Source organism: Panthera tigris, chromosome X, assembly GCF_018350195.1.
Source record: "Panthera tigris isolate Pti1 chromosome X, P.tigris_Pti1_mat1.1, whole genome shotgun sequence".
NCBI classification, from domain to species: domain Eukaryota; kingdom Metazoa; phylum Chordata; class Mammalia; order Carnivora; family Felidae; genus Panthera; species Panthera tigris.
The window spans coordinates 114,813,002-114,834,686 of NC_056677.1; the positions used below are offsets into that span (position 1 = coordinate 114,813,002).

The 21,685-nt window shown below is 42.4% G+C and overlaps 1 protein-coding gene across 6 annotated transcripts in view; it reads right to left on the reverse strand.

Annotated features, from left to right (window-relative positions):
* Positions 1 to 21,685, reverse strand: part of ATP11C (ATPase phospholipid transporting 11C) — a 170,839-nt gene that overhangs the window by 136,869 nt on the left and 12,285 nt on the right. The gene's annotated exons all lie outside the window — the stretch shown is intronic.

Consider the following 21,685-nt stretch of genomic DNA (forward strand, 5'->3'; position numbering starts at 1 on the left):
AAAATTAAAGGTAGATAAACTTGGAGAGGAGAAATAAAACTGTCTTTATTCACAGAAAACATAATAATCTAAGTAGAAAATCCAAAAGAATCTATAAACAACTACCAGATCTAGTAACTTTAGCAAGGTTGGAAAACAGACGATCAGTATACAAAACTGAATTTTGTTTTTATATACAACAGTGAATAACTGGGGAGTGAAATTTTTAAGCACCATCTGCTGTATAGCACCAATAAAATATGCAATACTCTGGGATCGATGTAACAAAGTACTTTAAGATTTATTATGTTGAAAACTACAGAAAACACTGGTGAAAGAAATCAAGGATATAAATAATTAGAGATATGTACTCATGGATCAGAGGACTCAATATCATCAATATTGCAATTCTCTCCCAAATTCATCAATAGATTCATTTCAACCCCAATTCAGTATTCAATTCAATGCTCAATAAAATCTGAGCAAGATTCCTTTTTAAGAGATTTACAAGGTGGAAGAAAAAAAAAAAAAAAAGAAACTTACAAGGTGATCTAAAAGTTATATGGAAAAACAAATAATCTAGGACAACCAAAGCAATTTGAAAAAGAAAAATCTGGAGGGCTCAAGCCCACTAATTTCAGGACTTACTATAAAGCTACAAACTTCTCAAAACAGTGAGATATTGGCAAAAGAATAAACACACAGATCAATGGAGCAGAGTGGACAGTCCAGAAATTGATCCACACATAATACAGTCAATTGATTTCTGACAAAAATGCCAATTTAATTCGATTGACAGAGGATAGTCTTTTAGTCTTTCAATAAATGACAATGGAATGATGGGGCATATTTATATTTCAGTGAACCTCAACTCAAACCTCTCTCGAAACATATAACTTGAAATTCATCACAGACTGAAATTGTAAACCCTAAAGCTAAAAAACTTCTAGAAAAAAATAGGAGTAAATCTTCATGAACCTTGTACTGCCAGCAGGAATCAAAAACAGTACAGTTTGACAATCTGTTATAGAGTTAAATACACACTTATTAGCAAACTCAGGGATCCCACTCCTCCGTTATTTACTTAAGAGAAATAGGGCTAGATATCCACACAAAAACTCGAATATAAATGCCTATGGCAACTTTATTCATAATCATGAAAACTTAAATGACCCAAATGTCCATCACGGTGAATGGACAAATTTTGGCACGTTCGTATAATAGAATTCTACTCGACAATAAAAGGTAGCAACCTATGGATAAATGCAACAACATGGATGACTCAAAAGCATTATGTTAAGCGAAATAAGCCAAACTCAAAAGACCACATGTTATGATTGCGTTTATATGAAATTCTACAGAACTATTATAGAGACAGAAATAAGAGTGGCTGCCAGGGGTTGGTCATATAGGGAGGGGACTGATTACAAAGGAGCATGAGGACTATTCTGGGTGACAGACAATTCTATTATCTTGACTTCAGTGGTGACACAAATATAAAATTGTCAAAATTCACAGATCTGTAAATAGCTAAAAAGGGTGAATTTTACTGTATGTCAATTACACCTCAATATACCAGAAAAACAAAAACAAAAATGCATACCGCCTCAGAAATGGCCATCTATTTTAGGCAGAGATCTACAACTAATCAGAATGGAAAGTGCTGAGTTTTGATCATAAGTTTAATGGACATCATAAGTTAAAGGGCAGAAGAAAGACAGGGAAGACTGACAAAGTTCACGACAGTTTTGTCTGTGTGTCTTTCACTGCTCACTGATACAGTTGTATAAAAAAGGGCTCCGGTAAGAAAGTGATAAATGCATAATTTAGGACCAAAATACCCCATTTGCTATTTATTTGAAATAAATCACGTTAAAATGATAAATGGCCACTGACTGTCCTTACCAACTGCTTGAGTTTGTAGATGACTCATTTAAAACAACGGCCTGAGGAGACAGGAATGTTAAAAGTACTCATTTTCTTCACTTTACAACTCTTCCAATTGACAAGAGCAGGGAAGAGGCATTTTCCTTCTATGCAATTTGTCTTGATTGGAGTTTTTTACACACACAGTAGAAGCTTATCTTGGCAGCAGAGTCTGTGGGGTGCAAGAAGGTGAAAAGGTGCTCAAAACCCCCAAAGGGCCCTTCTCCCTGTTTGGCAGGCTATTTGGGGACCGTCACAGGCAGGTGTCTAATAGCGTATTAACTAGTGTGCACGGTCCTGGGTTTGCAGGGAGCCTACTGTCAGCGCAGCGGTAGGAGTCTTTTAAGTGGCAGTCTCAGCGCCCAAGGGAGACCCGAAGTGAAAAGTAAACTACAGAAGACTTGCCTTCAGGAGCGCCTGGGTGGCTCAGTCGGTTAAGCGTCCGACTTCGGCTCAGGTCGTGATCCCACAACTCATGGGTTCGAGCCCCACGTCAGGTTCTGTGCGGACAGCTCCGAGCCTGGAGCCTGCTTCGGATTCTGTGTCTCCCCCTCTCTCTCAAAAGTAAACATGAAACAAAATCTTACAAGAAAAAAAAAGAAGATAATGACTTGCCTTCATTTGTTCACTCGCTTGTTCGTCTAACAAATATCTTATTGTCTGCCCATTTCGGGATGGGCTCTGGTAAGGCTGAAGATGGAGAGAAATTCCGGGTCTTGAGTAGCTTACAGCCCTGCTGGTGGGCAGTGGTAGGGGCGTATGAAGGGCTCAGTAGCAGCCAACGGCCCAGAGTGCCCCTTAATGGAAGAGGAAGAGTTTTGATTTACTCCTCCTTGTGCACCATTTTCTATCCGCTCTCGGTGCCCCCGAGTTCACCAAGAAGACAAAACTGACAGTCATTCCAGGTAGCAGGAGCAGCATATACAACAGAAATGTGAGTAAGCGTGATACAGCCAGGAAAATGCACCAAGTTCTGGGGCAGAGGGCCTGGCGAAAATGGTGTAGAAGACCAGAGAGGTAGGCATGAAGCAGAAAGGTTGAGGGCTCTCGTAAGTTGTGTCTCAGAGTTAGATGTCAGTTTGAGGGGGAGACAATGTGAAGCCTGTTAACAGAGGAGTAACAAACCAAGACTGCATTTAGAAAGATGATATTCCAAGGGCAAGTCAGGGATCGACAGGCAGAAAGCAGAGGCAGAGGAGTTCCCCCTTTCTTTTCTGGGTGATTGAAAAACTGGTGGTGGACCAGAAAGATGATGTCAACTGAGGCAGCAGAAAGAGCCCTTTCGCAAACCAAACCCTCAGCCATGCAGAAGAGATCACACACACACACACACACACACACACACACACACACACACACACACACACTGCCTGGCTGACGGTAGATGTTCAGTAACTGTGTGGACTGACTGACTGAATGAGCACAATAAATAAATGAATGCATTCACATTTTGGGCCCAAGAAACCAGTAGAGAACCGTTGTAAAAATGCCATTGGTTTTGGAAGTTGATAAGCTACTCGTTACACACAAAGTTGAACTGGGTATCTTTGGAAATCTCTTCCAACGTGAAGATTTTATGATGCAAGGCCGCTCCCCCGTGAAAGTTAAGTAGTGGCAGGAAAGGGGCTATGTGAGATGTTCTAAAGAAAGCCAAAAAAACTGATCCCATTAAAAATGTCAAGGGGTGAGTTTGCCATACCAGGAAAAAACAAACAAAGACAGCTAAAAGTTGACAGATTTTTTAAATAAAGGCCCTAGAAAAAGGAAACAACCGATCGTCATAACTAAGCTTCTGAAGGCAGGCAGTGTGGTACACATCAGGAGCCTCCATGTTAGAGGGAAGGAATATCAGGTGGTTGGAGGTAGACCCAGAAGCAAGGTCTAGAAGAAATGCAAGTAGGCAAGAGTGCATAATTAGAAAAGGAGAGTAGGCGGCAACAGGCAGAGGTCCACGTGGGTGAGCGGTGAGCACCAGGGTACTGAGCGAGGAGAAAGCAGACAGAAGATCAGAACGGGAAGAATCTGGTAAAAAGCAGTCAGTCAGTAAGCACCAACATCACCAATAGCCAGCAAAGTCCCAACGACAGGCACGGGTCTAGGCAAAGCTCAAGTTCCCAGGAGGCCTGGCTAAAAGAAAGCATCCTTCCTAACCTTGGGGAAATTGGGGTATCAACCACTGTACCAGATTAAGGACTTCACAGTGGAGAAACAGAACAGGGCCCAGTTTCTGGCACAGAAATACAAGGCCAGCCTCAATCACAAGGAACTAAGCAAGAGGAGCCTCACAAAAAACCTAAGCACATGACGTCAGAATGAGACTAGCAGACATGCTGACCTACGCAGCTTAAGGTTCCTGAAATTCTCCCCAACTTAGAACAGGCTGGGGCCCAAAGCCGGGTTCATGGTTGACCTGCCCCAGCTCTGTCCACTGTTAAGACATGGAAGTCAGCAGGCCCTCAGAGCCCTCCCAACATCAGAAGCATGAGGCAAGACCATGAGCAGGAAAGAATACCAATGAGAGAGAGAGAGAGAGAGAGAGAGAGAGAGAGACAGACAGACAGTCTGTCACATGGGAAGGGCCAGGGAAGAGTAATACAGAATTCTGCTTACAGAGATCTCTTCTCTGTCCACTTTCCCCACCCACCACCACACTTCCCTACTCCAGAATACGTTTCTTAAAAAGCTCTATGGCCCACAGGTATTACCCAGAAATCCACTCATTTTTATATGTGTGGCCATACCTAGAAAAAATAATTAGTAGGCATCAGTCCCTTGGTCAAGAGCCATGTCCCCAACTACGTATACAACCTTTGGTGGGAAGATCAGATTCCCAGTACATTTTTTTCCTAAGGTACCATATCACGATCATGTATGATCATAAACACGTAATGGAGGGGGCAGCCCATATTGCTTTTCGTATTTCCCATTCTGAACCACAGACTTCTATGTTCCTAAGGGGTTTAAACAACGCTCTGGACTATCCACTCTCACTGTACAGACGGAAGTCTGAGGAACACTGAGGAAAGTTACATAAAAAAAAAAAAAAAAAAACACCCTCCAAAATTACACAAGAAACTAGCGGCAGAGCCAGCAATAAATCCCTGATGTCTTTGCTCCTTCCATGTTTGTAGTGTCAACAAATCTGGGAGAGATGCCAGTCATTCAAAAGTATAATGGAGCTAAACACATTCGCTCCTGATTTTTAACCCTTCCCCCGGAGCGCACGCAGAGCCCAACAGAAAATCTCTTTCCGTCTGCACAGACGTTCTCTGATACGTGACAGGATGGAAACCCACCAGAGGTTACGCCGTTTAGATCATCCAACTCGAAAGCAAGAGAAAACCTCAAGCAACACCATCTGATGATGAGATTCTGCTGCTTTGGAGAATGAATCAGATTCATCCTAGAGGCTCATCTGCTGCGTGACACGCTCATTGCTTGATATGGAAACTCCCTAACAAATTTCAACACAAGAAGTGCTGGTGACTTCTTTCCCTCGTACTTTCTCATTGTCATCTGTTACTATGACTAGCATTTGAAGAAATGCAAAGCAGGCGGTTGCTTGAGCCCTAATATCTGTAGCCCCCTTTGTACTTCTACGAAAGCTGGGAAGAGAGAAAGGGTCTCATTTATGGAAATGCTTTCCACTGTTACTTCTGAGTATAAAATAAATGGAAAGAGAAGGTGAGAAAGTCTAATAACTGGTATTAACTGAATAAATGAATTGCTAATAACTGAATAAATGAACTGCTGTAACATGTGAAGAACGTGATTGAAATTACTTAACAATATCCCTCTGTAATCATATAGAATAAGCTCAGTATATTTAGAAAAGCTAAACACATATATATTATACACCAAAAACCTGACTTTGGCCAACCTTTGTCACCTACAAAGTATGGGCTGCTCCTTTAAGTATGGTTTATTCTTCCAATTAGTGGGCCTTGAGTTAAAAAAAAAAAAAAAAAAAATTTCCTAAAACCACATTTTCTTTAATTCACAATAACTTCTGTTGAATAAATGAAATGAACCATATTCATCTCCAGAATCACAGAGGTAAGCAAATCAATAAAAAAATCTCTATTTTAAAAAAGAGTAACTTTACAGTGAAGAAACCTGACAAATACTACCCCAGCCAGTTTACTAGCAAAAGTTAAAACCAAAGTTTGAAAATGGGTGCTGGATTCTTCCATGTGGTGAACAGATATATAAGACATAATATTGAGAAATTAAGAATATAAATCTAAATATTCTTTAGCTCTACCTTTTTGGCGTATCTCTCAAAATCAGGGAGTCCTCTTAGACCCTATTAGCCAGAACTTCCATTAAAAAATATATGCAGCAGGGGCGCCTGGGTGGCTCAGTTGGTTAAGCGTCGGCTCAGGTCATGATCTCATGGTCCGTGGGTTCAAGCCCTGCATCGGGCTCTGTGCTGGCAGCTCAGAGCCTGGAGCCTGTTTCACATTCTGTGTCTCCCTCTCTCTGCCCCTCCCCCGCTTTCACTGTGTCTCTCTCAAAAATAAACATTAAAAAATTTTTTTTGGAAAAAGAAAGTACCGAATTATTAAAAGAAAAAAAACATATGCAGCAAAAAAAAAATCCCCAATTTTCTCTATCTGCCTTATGGCAAATGTATTGTTTTCAGTTATTTGAAATATATCTAATCATAACGAGGCATGCTGCTCATTATTTTCTCTACTGAGGAGTCAAACTAGAACCCCAAAACTATTAATAACGTACTAAAGGTTAATTTCAGCAAAAAGCTACTTGTTTACTTTCTGTGTGCCTTTCCCTCCGGAACAATCTTTCTGAGAAGTGCTCTAAGTTTATGTCAGAAGCCAAGAGCCTGAAGTAGGGATGGGGGGCGGGGGAGGGTAAGGAGTGAGTGGGGCTGCTGGGGACCATATTCCCGGGTAGCTGACCCTGGTCATCAGTCTTTGGGCAAGTACTATTATTTGCTTTCATTCCTTCTCTATCATCCTTTGCTCCCTCTGAATCTGGTGATTTCAAGGAACCAACTTTGTTTATGACACATGCTGTATATGATTTGGTTTGAAGCAGCTCTGTGTTTATGCGAAGTAAAGCAATGTTCTTTTTCAAAGCTCTCAGTTCTTAAAATATCGGAACTTGCAGAAAGCACATGCAGGGTTGTTATTATCCCTTCAGATCAATAGCTCAGTCACTGCTATGAGATATTAAAAAAGGAGTTAGGAAGACAAGCAAATCTTCAGACTTGCCATCTATTCTGGCAAAAGCAGCATAGCAGAGAGGCACAAACATATTAAAAGCCATTTTAGCAAGTGAGTTCTTGCCAAGCAAAAAGAATCTTGGGCCACTTTATCTACCTAAATGTTTTTACGGTGGTTTTAGCTGGCAGGCAATTGAATTCTAGGAACAGCTACAGGCAAACAGAGGCTTGGAGGTTGAGGAACGAGAGTGGATGTGGGCAAGCTGGACACGAGAACACTTGCAAAACACATTAGCTTCCCCTAACTGCCCCCAGAACAAATATTCGTGAGAATATTCATTAATTTCAAATCCCTTCACCAGCTAAACACACTTCACAATTTAAGTAAGCATTTGAAACATGTCAGTTGCATATACCTGTCTCCTGATTACAGTAAAATTTAAAAGGTCCCACTCAGCAAGAAAGATGTTATCTGGAAACTCACGTTTAAAAACAATCTATTGAAACAAACCACAAGAGACTCTTAGCTATAGAGAACAAACTATGGGTTGATGGAAGAAGGTAGGTGGGAGATGGCTTAGATGGGTACTAAGGAGGGTACTTGTGATGAGCACTGGGTGTTGTAAGTGATGAACCACTGTATTCTACTCCCGAAACCAGTACTGCACTGCATGTGAACTAAAACTTAAAAACAAAAACGAAAAACAGCCAAATCCCAATTGATGGACATAGTATAAAACACCTGACCAGTACTGCTCAAAACGATCAACGCCATCTAAACCAAGGGAAGTCTGAGAAGCTGTCCCAGCCACCAGGAGCCTAAGGAGACACGGTAACTAAACATGACACGGCATATTCTGGATGGGATCCTGGGACAGAAAAATGATATTAATGGAAAACTGAGGAAATAAAGTATGGACCTCAGTTAACAATAACGTATCAATACTAGTCCAGTAATTGTGACAAATACACGTTACTAGTAGTGCAAGATGTTAGTAATACGGGAATGCATGCGGGATATAGGAAAACTCTACTCTCTAAGCAACTTTTCTGCAAATCTACAACTCCTCTAAAATTAAAAGTTTTCCAAAATATTTTACAAATCTTTCCTTGGCTATCTCCCTTCCCTGTTCAAATTTTGTGCTTCTAACCAATTATCGGAAAGAGAATCAATGAGCCTTGTGCACCTGTTGTGTGAGAATAAAAACGCAATTAATTTTGTGGCTCGCCTGATAGTCACCAGATGGGAATGGTTTTGTTAAAACAGTCCTTGAGTCAAACAAGGAGCAAATTTAAAGTCAAAGGCAAAATCGAGGATGAGTGACCTTTGACAATGCAGTCAATCCATCAGCAGTTTGATGGCGTAGCACAGCCCCAGAATCTAAACACAGCCAAGAATATGCACATCTGAACCTTGCTAATGCTTTAAAATGCTTTAGATATAAATCTAGAAACTACGACAACCTAAGCTTTAGCAAAAAATTGTTTTGACCCTGTACAATAAACGTTAAAACAATATTTTTAAGTTTATTTAGAGAAGGCGAGAGCACGCGTGGGGAGGGTGAGAGAGACAGAGAGAGAGAGGGAGGGTGGGAGAGAATCCCAAGCAGGCTCCACACTCTCAGCGCAGAGCTCAACGGGGGCTCCAACTCACGAACCCTGAAGTCAGGACCAGAGCCGAAATCAAGAGTCAGAAGAAGTCTTGAGGTTCGTGGGTTCGAGCCCCACATCGGGCTCTGTGCTGGCAGCTCGGAGCCTGGAGCCTGCTTCGGATTCTGTGTCTCCCTCTCTCTCTGTCCCTCCCCTGCTCATGCTGTCTCTATCTCTCAAAAATAAATAAACATTAAAAAAATTTTTAAAGAAAAAAAGAGATGCTTAACGGACTAAGCTAAGCCACCCAGGCACCCCTAAAATGATTTAAAAAACAGACCTCCAACACTGGAATTATGGACATTGTCAGTTTTACAACCATTTCTCAGATTTGGAAGGCACTAGACAAAAAGTTAGATTCAGAGAGGTGAAGGTTGGAAAATACTACGTAATTTTTAAAGTCCGGGTGTGGGTTGACTGGTCAAGTCGCCCTTGTTGACATTTCAGTGGACCTCTGAAGACATCAACTGATAAAATGGCAGGGGGGAGGGGGCGCGGTGGCTGAAATGCAGTTTATTACCCACTGTTAGTGAGCAGCGGTGTAACTTCATTTCAAAGTTGGTTTACATAGTACTTCCTATTTTACTTAGCCGGAGTCCGTTTCAGTCCGTGTATTTGCGGAACACGGGTCTCAAACCCGATTGCCTGTCAGCATCACCTGGAGGGCCCGGGAGCCACAGGTGGCCAGGCCGCCTCCCCCCCCCCCCCCCCCGAGGTTCCGGTGCAGCGGGTCTGAACCAGAGGCCCCGAAGCTGCATTCCCAACAGTTCCCAGGGGATGCTGGTGCCCGTCTTGGGTCAACATCCCACCGTTAGAAAACTTACGATCCTAAATAAAACCCAAGGCAAAACTGAAAGGATCTGGGAATGTTCTGCTCTTTTTCTCCAGCAACAAATATTTTCTGAGCATTTCTTGCAGTTCCCAGCACTACAGCAGACCCCGACTCTAGATACAGCGCAGCGAATAAGCACACACGCCCTCTTGGGTCTTGTTCTACGGGCGGGGGAGGCGGCTAATCATCAGTTCCAAGATCCATTGTGAGTTACAACTGCGGAAAGACCTGCTTTACAGCAGCACAAGGGGCCATGCGGCCCTGTGAGACTGGGGGGCCTGACCCCAGGGTGGGGGGTAAGGGAAGGCTTCCTGAAGGAAGTGCTGCTCGAGCTTCGTTCTGGAAGGGGGACTAGAAATGGGGTCTCCGGGAAGAGGATCCCACACGGTGGGAGCGGCGGCGTGCGGTGGGCCAGGGTAGAGCCCCGAGGGCTGGCCGGTGGGACTGCGAAACACAAGGGAAGGGTCAGGGGTCAGAGATGTGGTCGCACAGGCAGGCAGGGGGGAGCCACAAGGAGTCAGCGTGAAAAGGACTTTAGTGTAAGTTTTTACAAAATCGGGTCTCACTGCTTTGCAGAGATGGATGAAGAGGGGCCAGGGTGGACCCAAAAGATATTCAGGAGGCGGGCTGCCTGGAACTTGGTGACGGACCGTGCAAGATGGCACGAGGGGGGGAAGGGAAGAATCCAGGGTAGCTTCTAAGACTGTAAAATGCAGTGCAGTTGTTAGCGGTGCTTTTCCAGTCTGACTTGAGGTTTTCTCTGTGCGTAGGAAAAGACTCACGAAAATAAACAGGATGACAGGTCAGATGCTTCTCTTTTCCAAGAAGGAAAAATTTCCTTTGAGAGCGTTATATATGAAGCTCAAAGTAACCTTACTGTCTCCTTTCACTGTTGTGGAAGCAAAGACTGACAGAATTACTTATCTCATTTGGAAGAGCATCTAATTTTTAGCTTTCGCATGGCATTTATCACTTTCTGCCTGGTATTTTCGTCACATCTTCTATGTACCTCATTCTCTTTTTCTAAACTCGAAGTTCCCTAATGAACGATAATTACTACAACAATAAGAAATCTTAGAGGCATCTATGTACTGAAATGTAGGGGTGCTGGAGGTGGGAAGGGGAGTAGAGAAAAAACAGGCAGAAAATCCTTTTCTTTTGTCCCATTGACCAAATGGGTTGCCCTTTAAAAAATGGTGCAGAGGAATAGAAAAAGGTGTTCACTGTGTATTTTACATTGAAATATACTTAAATCAGTAGTGGAATAGAATTAAAATAGTGAAGGGTTGTAAAGTATTGCTTTCTATAACTAGAAGAAAACTAAGCAATATTTGGATGACCAATGGTGAACATGAAAATATTCCTTTTAAAATGTTTTTAATGTTTATTTTTGACAGAGAGAGAGAGAGCGCGCACGCGCATGTGTGAAAGCAGGGGAGGGGCAGAGAGAGAGGAGGACAGAGGATCTGAGGTAGGCTCTGCACTGAGAGCGGAGAGCCTGATGTGGGGCTCGAACTCACAAACTGTGAGATCATGACCTAAGCCGAAGTCAGATACTTAACCAACTAAGCCAACCCAGGCGCCCCTCCATTGTTTTTAATGTCACCATATCCTTAATTTTTTTTTTACATTTATTTATTTTTGAGAGACAGAGAGAGAGCACAGCGGGGGAGGGGCAGAGAGAGAAAGAGACACAGGATCCGAAGCAGGCTCCAGGCTCCGAGCTGTCAGCACAGAGCCCGACGCCGGGCTCGAACCCACAAACCGCGAGATCATGACCTGAGCCGAAGTCGGACGCTCAACCGACCGAGCCACCCAGGCGCCCCTTAATGTCACCATATCCTTAAAACTACACTTGACAACAGCTGACTAAAATGAACGAGAGTTCTATAGCAGACTCACAGAGATCATACATAATTCTGTTAGAAAGAAAATCACCCCCCCCCCCCAAAAGCCTATAAAACAAGTATGTGCAACACTCTTAAAGGGAGTGTTGCAAAGGGAGGGACCTTAGTACCTTCTCTCTTAGGGAGCTAAGCTTAGCATCTTTCGAAGAGCCAAGACAAAATCCCGCAGTCCCAAATCTGTGACAAATGCCTGGGTCCAGGCCCTAGCATTAGAACCCACCCATCCAGCGTTCATTGGTGAGGGCCTCCTTGCACTGCTTGCTCTAAGTCAACTGTGGTAGGACGGTGCCTTTCTACTAACTACTTTCAGATAAGGTCTGAGATTCAAACACGTTAAAACCAGCCCTCCCGCACAGTAGGCCTGGTAACAACACAGAATGGTAATTTCTTGCTCACGGGCGTCAGTCAGGGCTTTATTCAAATGGCACCTTTTCGGTGAGGCTTTCCTTTGTCACCCTCTGAAAAATCGCCACCTCTACCCCGATACTCCCCATCCCTTCCCTGCTTTATTTCCCCTTTACCACCCATCACGAGCATACACGACGTTACAATTATTTATCTTGTTTGTTCATGGTCTGTTTCCCTGTCTACTGGTTATCCTCTCGGCTGTCTTCCTGAGCACCTACGTTTTCAGCTAGAAACGGCATTTCCCTGTCTCCCTTGTGGCTAGGGAGGACCGTACGAAAAAGATTTCTCCAAAGGTATGTGTGCAATAGTGACGTGTGAAACTTCTTGGTCATTTTCCTACAGAAACTTGCACTGAACCCCCTCTTGCCTTCTAGCTGGCTGGAACTTGAAAATCCACTGCGGAGGAAGGCAAAACCATTTCCCCATTCCCTCCCAGAACAGAGGCTCTTTGCTCCGGGCTATTACGTGCCAGAGAAACAAACACTTGCCTTTTCTGGCCACTGTAGTTTGGAGCTGTTACATCAGTTTACCCTTTGCCCTAAGAACACCCTCCCACATTAAAATGTAAGGAAGGTCAGAGGTGCCTGGCTGGCTCAGTCGGTAGAACACGCGACTCTTGATCTTGGGGTCATGAGTTCGAGCCCCATACTGGGGGTAGAGATTACATAAAAAATAAAATAAAATCTTTAAAAAATAATAAAACGTAAGCCCCGTGGCGGAGGGGAGGGGCGGATGTTTTTGTCTGTTTTGCTCACCAGTTCATTACTAGCTAGAACAGTACCGGACACTTGGTAGAGTCCTCAGGAAATATCTATAGCTGATTAAACAGACAACTCTATCATCACCACCCTTCCACATCTCCCAGTCACCTTCACGGCTTCAAGAAGTTCAGATTACAAGATTCAAATTGCTCCCAAGACAGTGACCCGGAAGTTCCTCTATACCCCACTCACTCCCATCACCCCACTCCTCCACTGGGTGCGCCCTGTACCCCCATGAGCCTCCTTTCAGTTTCCCAACGTGCCTGGCCCTCGCCCGCCTCAGGGCCTTTGAACAAGCTGGTTCTAAGACCTACTCCCAAGCCCCTTTGTAGAAAGAGTCCCTCATTCCTCCAGTTGTCTGTGCAAATGCTGTCTCCTCAGACGGAACTTGCTGGCTACTCTTATCGAAAACAGACCCCGTTTCTGTCATCTGTTTCTATTCATTTTACTCATAACTTACGACAATGAGTCAGTATAATATTTGTTGGCTTCTTTTTAAATTGTAACTTAGATTATAAGCTCCATAAGGACATGAACCGCTTGTTTTCACTCACCACTCAGTTCCTGTTTAGCATGGTGCCCGGCCGGCCATAAGAAGTCAATGGAAGGGTGAATGAATGAATGCACTGAAGATACTGAGTGGCTTTAAATATTTTGAGGTAGACAGGAGTTAAAAACTCTCCATAAAGGTGGTCTTCAAATGTCCTTGACTACTAGCCTGACAATAACCCAAGTTTCTATTTATGGGGATATAAACCAGTGCACATTCTGGCATGCTTTTGAGTGTTAGAAGGATCATCACTCCTCCTTTCCACGACAAGTTTTTAGTTGCTATCGACCAGGTAGAATTTGAAGGGACTCGTGCTGTTTGACGGACCAAGAGCAGCTCTTACCAGGATGTCAAATGCAGGTTCGCACGGACCTACACAATTCAAAATAAATGATTATATTTTGGGAGCGTGTCAACTGGTCTCTCAGGACCTCAGTCCCAAGGACCAAAGTTCCTCTAATATTTCAGGTCGTTTCAGCTCATCAATTTGCTTCTGGACTACGTAACCAGAGGTGGCCCTCCAGAACTGTAGGAGCACCAGCCAAACTGGGCACTATGGAGGCACTGTTTCCCTCTGTATCTTGTCGGTGGTGTGGATCTGCAAACCTATACGTGGGATAAAGCTGTACAGACCCACCCACCACCCACACACACACCCACACACACGAATACAAGGATAACTTGAGAAATCTGATTAAGATTGGTAGTTTCGACACTATACTAGTTTTGAAAGACGTTACCCTGGGGAGAAAGTGGGTGAAGGGCACACAGGAGCGCTCTGTTATTTCTCACAACTGCACACATAGCTGCAATTTTCTCAATACACACGTCAGTTCTAGGGCGCCCGGGCGGCACAGTCAGTTAAGTGTCCAACTCCTGATTTCAGCTCGGGTCATGATCTCATGGTCCTGAGATCGAGCCCCACGTCAGACTCTGTGCTGGGCACGGAGCCTGCTTGAGATTCTCATTCTCTCTCTCTCTCGCTCTCTCACCTGCCCCTCTTCCCTGCTCCCATTCTCTCTCTCAAAATAAACATTTAAGACCATTTCACTTGTAAAATGCCGCTTCAACATAGAAACTCTAGGATGCTGCAGAATTCAACTGGTTACATGTCTGAAGAAAACAGGAAGGAAGAGGCTGGGGAAATGAGAGAAAGAGAAGTAGGACTGAACATGAAACTTCAGAGTGGGAAAGATTACTACATCACACACACTGCAATCTCTGAAAATACAAGTACATGGCCGCACAATCTACTTTAGGTCACAGTGTCAAGGAGTAAAAGGTTGTTACAGAAAACCTAGTTCAGGCCCCTGCATTTTAAAGATCTGAAAAAGGACATTCACAATAATAATCTGCCAAGTTTTCAAACTTTTACAAAAAGGGAGAGACTAGCTTTCCAACTTTGGCGTAGCCAAGGATTGCTTAAACAAGATACATACAGCACTAACTGGAAAGAAAGAGACTGAAATTTTAACTACATTAAAATTAGGAACTTGTTTATCAAAAAGACACCAAACAAAATGGCAAAAGGACAAGTCACCGAGATGGTATCTGCAATAAATATAACCAACAAAGGATTAATGCCCTGGATGTCAAAAGGACTCATAATTCTAAATCGGTCTGAAGAAAGATGAACAACGCAAGAGAAAACAGTCAAAAGACATAAATAAGTATTAAGGGAAACATTAAATGGCCCTTAAACATATGCAAAGATGCTCGACTTCATTAGCAATCAAAGACTTGGCCAAAAGGAGTCAGACAATACCAAGTATTGAAAAATATGAAGCAACAGGAATTCACACATTGCTAATGAGAGTGCATATTGGCTAAACCACTTTGGAGGACAATTTCACCTCTTCTTGTACAGCTGCACATTTCAAGACTGTCATTAATAGTGTATGTCCTATATTTATGCCCATGTGTTTGCACCCGTATGTGTGAAGCCTATACATACACATACGGACTCACAGGGGAAAATCCCATCATAAATATACACCAAAAGACACATATTTTCTTTTTTTTCCTTTATTTATTTTGAGAGAGAACGCACAGGGGAGGGGCAGAGAGAGAGAGAGGAAGAGTGAGAGAATCCCAAGCAGGTTCCACATCATCAGCATGGAGCCCGGCGTGGGGCTTGAACTCATGAACCGTGAGATCACGGTTGGGCACTTAACCAAATGAGCCACCCAGGTGCCCCAAGACACGTATTTTCTCATCATAACAGGAAAAAACAAAAAAAACAAAAAAACCCAACACCTACAAACAACCTAAAGGTCCACTGACAAAAGAATGAATAAATTCTGGTATATTTCCAAATGAGTATTATTCTGCAGCGACAATGAATGAACTATAGCTAAATAAAACCTTATAAGGAATCTTAGCAATACAATATTAAGAAAAAAACCCAGCATACTGTTTACGTAAAGCTCAAAATAAGAAAACAAAAATAATGGATTATCTAGGTTTGTATATGTTTGTGTTAAAACTGTTTTTTAAAGCAATGGAATGACCCAGAACTAAAGTTAATTGTTGCAGAGCGGAGGGGAGGCAGAGGGATGAGACAGGAGAGTAACCCAGGCAGAATTATACTGGTTGTGATTTAATTCTCAAGCGAGGTGGTAGGTGCATAGGTATTCATCTTACTCTTATGCATATGTTTTATATTCTGTATGCACTAAATACTCCACTTTACGAAGATGATTTCTGTAGCATCGAAGTGATTTTCCTAAAGCTATGAAGCTGGTGAGTGGAGGCACCGTAACAGAAACGTTCCCAGCATGAGACTGGAAACGACTTCCACCATACTAGGCGTCTATTGGGAACAATTGTTGATGCATCATGAATTTCATGACTTAAATAATTACTTCCAAACATGTATCCTATAAATCTCTTAACGTCTTTTGATTGATTTCATTTGATTTTATAATGATTACACGGCTTTCACTTGTATCTTTGGTTAGGTCACGTGTAATATGTCTACTTTTGCACAAGAAGAGTTTAATCATACTGCCTTGTATTTCAAAACGGATATATATATTCTACTGATACTTTCCATCAATGTCTAGGGTCTGACCTAAATTAACAAGTGATTATGACTCTTAAAATAGATTTACAGAATTCCATTTCATGAAACCGCTCCCTTGCTATTGGTATTATCCTCTGGTTGAATCACTGGCTATAAAAAACAGAGCAAGCACCGAATTCTACTCCATCACACTACTGGTTCTAAAATTTATACCTATGAAATGTCTACCCATTGCCTCCTATTGTCTCCCAGCTGCTGTCACTCAGGCAATCCAAGGGCTGCCTCTCTATCTACCATGGTGCAGCTAATTGTGTTCGTAAGTACAGAGGAGTAAGAGGGTCTCCGGGAAATAATGCCAGGAGGCCACTGGCAAAGAAAACAGGGGTGGTGCTCCCCAGGAAGCTTACCCATCATATTTTAGCATCACCAAAAATGCTCTCCTCCATTAGAACTGTCAGCTAAGAGGTCAACGTAATCAGAGTTGAGTTGAGTTCTAGAACATAATACTAGCACAGGCACAGGTCTACACGTGACCCTCCATCATTCGGGTCGGTGTAAAACTAAAAAGTACAACCACTGTTAAAAGACGATGAACAGCATGAACAGCCTAAAGGTTGTCATTGTGCCTATTCAAAGTATAGACAATTTAGCCTGCACTCATTAAAGAGACCCAAGTTTGGGGTAGAGTACAGTCAAATGAGCAACCAAGAGATGGAGACCCGAGGAGTAACGCTGATAAACAGCCCAATAGTAAACAGTAAAAAACATTCCACTGCTTGACTGTGAAGCCTAAAACAAATACTACAAAATTATAGAAGAGAACTTAAATATAGATGACCCAAGAGCCCTCACAATTCACAGAAGAGGAAACGGAGGACGTACGTAACAGAGCTGAGCGTAGGATTCCCTATCTCTGAACTCCCATTCACTGAATAGTCTCGGACAAGCCATTTGCCCTCTCTGTCCATTTCCTCCGCTGTAAAATGAAGAGGCTGGAGAACTGGAGGGTCTCTAGGACTCGCTGAGCCTTTACAGACCGTGTAGCAGTCCAAGCCCCTCATTTTAGAGACAAAGCCTAGCCAACTAGTTACTTACAGTAAGGTCTTCTATTCCTGATCTCTGTACACTTTGGATTGTTCATTCATCTGCACATGATCCTAGGAAGTAAGTGTGACGGTTAATTTTAATGCCTTCTCTTGACCGGGCCACGCAGGGCCCCGATATTTGGTCAAACATTATTCTAGGTGTGTCCGTGAGGGTATTTCCGGACGGGATGAACATCCGCATTGGCAGACAGAGTAAAGCAGACTGTCCTCCGTAAGGCTAGCGGACTTCATCCAACCAGCTGAAAGCCTGAAGACAACAAAAAAGACTGACTTTCCTCCAGTCAAGGGGAACTCCTGTCTCATAGCCCTTGGAGCTGGGGCATTGATTTCACCTGCCTTTGGACTCGAACTGAAATGCTGGCTCTTGGATTGGAACTTACATCATCAGCTCTCCTGGTTCTCAGGCCTTCCCTCTTGCACTTTAACTACGCCATTTGGCTCTCTTGGGTCTCCAGCTTGCTAACTGCAGGTCTCAGGATTTGTCAACCTCCATAATCATGAGTCATTTCCTTCAAATAAGTTTATATGTATATATATACACACACATACATGAAGTTTTACACACACACATACACGAGGAAGCTTATTTACAAACATACATAACAGTGAACATTAAATACATAGGTATTTACATATATGTAAATACATACACAGAGCCTATTGATTCTGGAAAACCCTATCCACGGTAAGCAAATGCATATAACGAACTAATGCTTGTAAAGCACTTAAAACAATGCCAGGAACTTAGCACTCTGTTTTTAGCTGTTATTATAATAAGAAGACACAGACAACTTACAACTAACTTCCACAAACCCGCAACATATATGAAGCCAAGGATCAGTAATTCAAGGCACTGACCTGAATAATTATCTCTGCACACAGCCTAACAGAACACAAATGCCTATACTAAAGGTAAAATGAAAAATACAAAAAAAAAATTATGAAGAAAACCCATTTCAAATTTTGATCCATATAAATATGATAAGGTTACTCCCATCCTCGCGTATTAAGGGCTTAAACCAGGCACTGAGGCATTAGTGACACAGCAATAAGCGAAGACGGTCACAGTTCTCACCTTCAGGAAATTTCCTTTGTAGAGGGAAGGTCGATACTATGTAAGTGAGCCAATGAGTTTAATACGCAAATGTAAAGTCAACTGTGACAAGAGTATAAAGGAAAGGCTCATAATGCTCTGAACCCAGAAAGCAGGCGTTGTCTGAGGGAAGGACAGGGGCGGCTTCCTTGGGGAAGTGATGATTAAGCTGAGCTCTGGGAGAGGAATTAAGAATGGAGGCAAATGACTGCCACAGAGCAGTTTACCAGACAGGATCCTGGGGCAGACAGAACACAAAAAATGAGGACTATTTTGTGAAGAAATCGAAAAATCCATCCTGAGATCCATACAGGACCTCAAGGGGCCCTGGATAGCCAAAACAATCTTGAAAAAGAAGACGGTTGGAGGAGGTCTCGTATTTTGTGATTTCAAGACATACTACAAAGCTACAGTAATCAAAACAGGGTAGTACAGGTATAGAGACAGACATACAGGCCAAGAGAATAGAAGAGAGTCCAGAAATAAACCCTCATGTATATGGTCAAATGATCTTCAAGGGGCACCTGGCTGGCTCAGTCAGAAGAGCATGCAACTCTTGATCTTGGAGTTGTGGATTTGATCCCCACACTGGGTACAGAGGTTACTTGAAAATAAAATCTTAAAAAAAAAAAAAAAAAAAAAAAAAATCTGCAAGAAAGATGCCAAGGCCTCTCAATGAGGAAAAGACAGTCTTTTCAACAAAGGGCACTGGAAAAACTGGATGTCCACATGCAAAAGAATGAAATTGGATCCTTCCCTTACACCATATACAAAAGCCAATGTAAACTGGATCAAAAACCTAAATGTAAGACCTGAAACGATAAAAATCCTAGAAGAAAACAGGGGAAAAGCTTCATGACCCACTGGATTTGGTAATTACTTCTTAGATATATCGCTAAAAAGCACAAGAAACAAAAGCCAAAAGACAACGGGGGTATCAAGTTTAAAAACTTCTATGCCTCAAAGGAAACAATCAACAAAGTAAAAAGGCAATCTATGGAATAAAAGAACGTATTTGGAAACCACGTACCGGATAAAGGGTTAGTATCTAGAATATATAAAGAACTGCTACAACCGAACAACAAAAACCCAAATAACTCAATAAAAAATTGGCAAACCACTTGGAATAGACATTTCTCCAGTGATATACAAATGGCCGAAAGCATGTGAAAAGATGCTTCACTTGACTCATCATCTGAGAAATGCAAATCTAAACCACAATGAACTATCACCACACGCCAATGAAAATGGCTGGCTCCTATAACAAAACAGCGTTGGCTAGGAAGGGGAGAAGTTGGAATCCTTCAGCTACTATGGAAAACTGTTCAGAGGTGCCTCAAAAAATTAAACATGAAACCACCATATGATCCAGCAATTCTATTTGTTTCTTTCTTCTATTTAAAATCATCATCTGGAAGAGATATTTGCACACCTTTGTTAACAGCCACGTTATTCACAATAGTCAAAAGGTGGAAGCGACCCAAACATCCATCAGTGGATGGATGGATGGGTGAACAAAGTGTGGTATATAGAGAGAGCCTTAAAAAAGAAGTCCTATCACATGCTACGACATGGATGAACCTCGGGGACATTAGGCAAAGTGAAATTAGCCAATCACAAAAAGAAAAATACAGGATGACTCCATTTATAAAAGGCATCTAAAGTAGTTGAATTCATAAAACAGGAAGTAGAATGGTGGTTGCCAGGGGCTTGGGGGGAGAGAAGAGTGAGGGGAACGGAAGAGTCGCTGTTTAATGGGCACAGAGTTTCAGTTTTGCAAGATGAAAAAGTTCTGTAGACCAGTTGCAAAACAACGTGATTATACTTAACACGACTGAACTACACACTTAAAAAAATCTTTAGGATGTTAAATTTTATGTTATGTGCTTTTCACCACAATTCAAAATTCTCTTTGAAGGGGCGTCTGGCTGGCCTAGTTGGAAGAACACGCGACTACTGACTTCGGGGTTGTGAGTTCAAGCCTCGCGCTGGGTGTAGAGATTATAAATAAACAAACAAACAAACTTAAGAATAATTTCTCTTTAAAAAAAAAGAAGTGAGGAAGGCTGTGGGAAAGTTCAGCAGTTTCTCAAAAAAGTTATACACAGAATTACCATATAACAAAGCAATTCTATTCCTAGGTATATACCCAAGAGAATTGAAAACATATGCCCACACAAAAGCATATACAAAAATGTTCAACACAGCATTATTCACAATAACCAAAAAGTGTAAATAATCCAAACGTCCATCACCTGATCAATGGATAAAACAAAATGTGGTACATCCATTCGATGGACTATCACTGAGCCATAAAAAAGAATGAAGTAGTAGGCAACCCGTAAGAGGGTCTTAAATACAGGGAACAAACTGAGAGTTGATGGGAGAGGGGAAAACGGGTGATGGGCACTGAGGAGGGCACTTGTTGGGACGAGCACTGGGTGTTGTAGGTTAGTGATGAATCACGGGAATCTACTCTGGAAGCCAAGACTACAACCGCCTGTTAGGTAACTTGGGAATATTTTTTTAAAAAAAGAAAAAAGAGGGGTGCCTGGGTGGCTCAGTCGGTTGAGCGTCCGACTTCAGCTCAGGTCACGATCTCGCGGTCCGTGAGTTCGAGCCCCGCGTCGGGCTCTGGGCTGATGGCTCAGAGCCTGGAGCCTGCTTCCGATTCTGTGTCTCCCTCTCTCTCTGCCCCTCCCCCGTTCATGCTCTGTCTCTCTCTGTCCCAAAAAGAAATAAACGTAAAAAAAAAGAAAAAAGAATGAAGTACTGATACAGGCTACAACGTGGATTTAAAAGCCTTGAGAACATCACGCTAAAGGAGAGAAGTCAATCACAAAAGAGCAAATACTGTGAGTCCATTTACGTGAAATGTCCAGAAAAGGCAAATCCCCGGTGATGATTAAGTAAATGCGAGGGTTGCCGGGGCCTGCAGGGAGAGACTGGGACTAAGCACTAATAGGTACGTGGTTTCTTGTTGGGGTGATAAAAATGTTCTGAAATTAGACTGTAGTAATGGTTGTGCCAAATAGTTAATATACTAAAAACCATTTAATGATGAATCACTCAATCCCATACTTGAAACTAATATTACACTCTATGTTAACTACCTGGGACTTAAATAATAACGTGAAGGGAAAAAAAAAACCCACACAAAAAAAAACCCACTTAAGTGTACACTTTAAAATGGTGAATTTTTGGCTATGGGAATAATCTCTCAATTTTTATTTACTTATTTATTTTTTAAAAAATTTTTT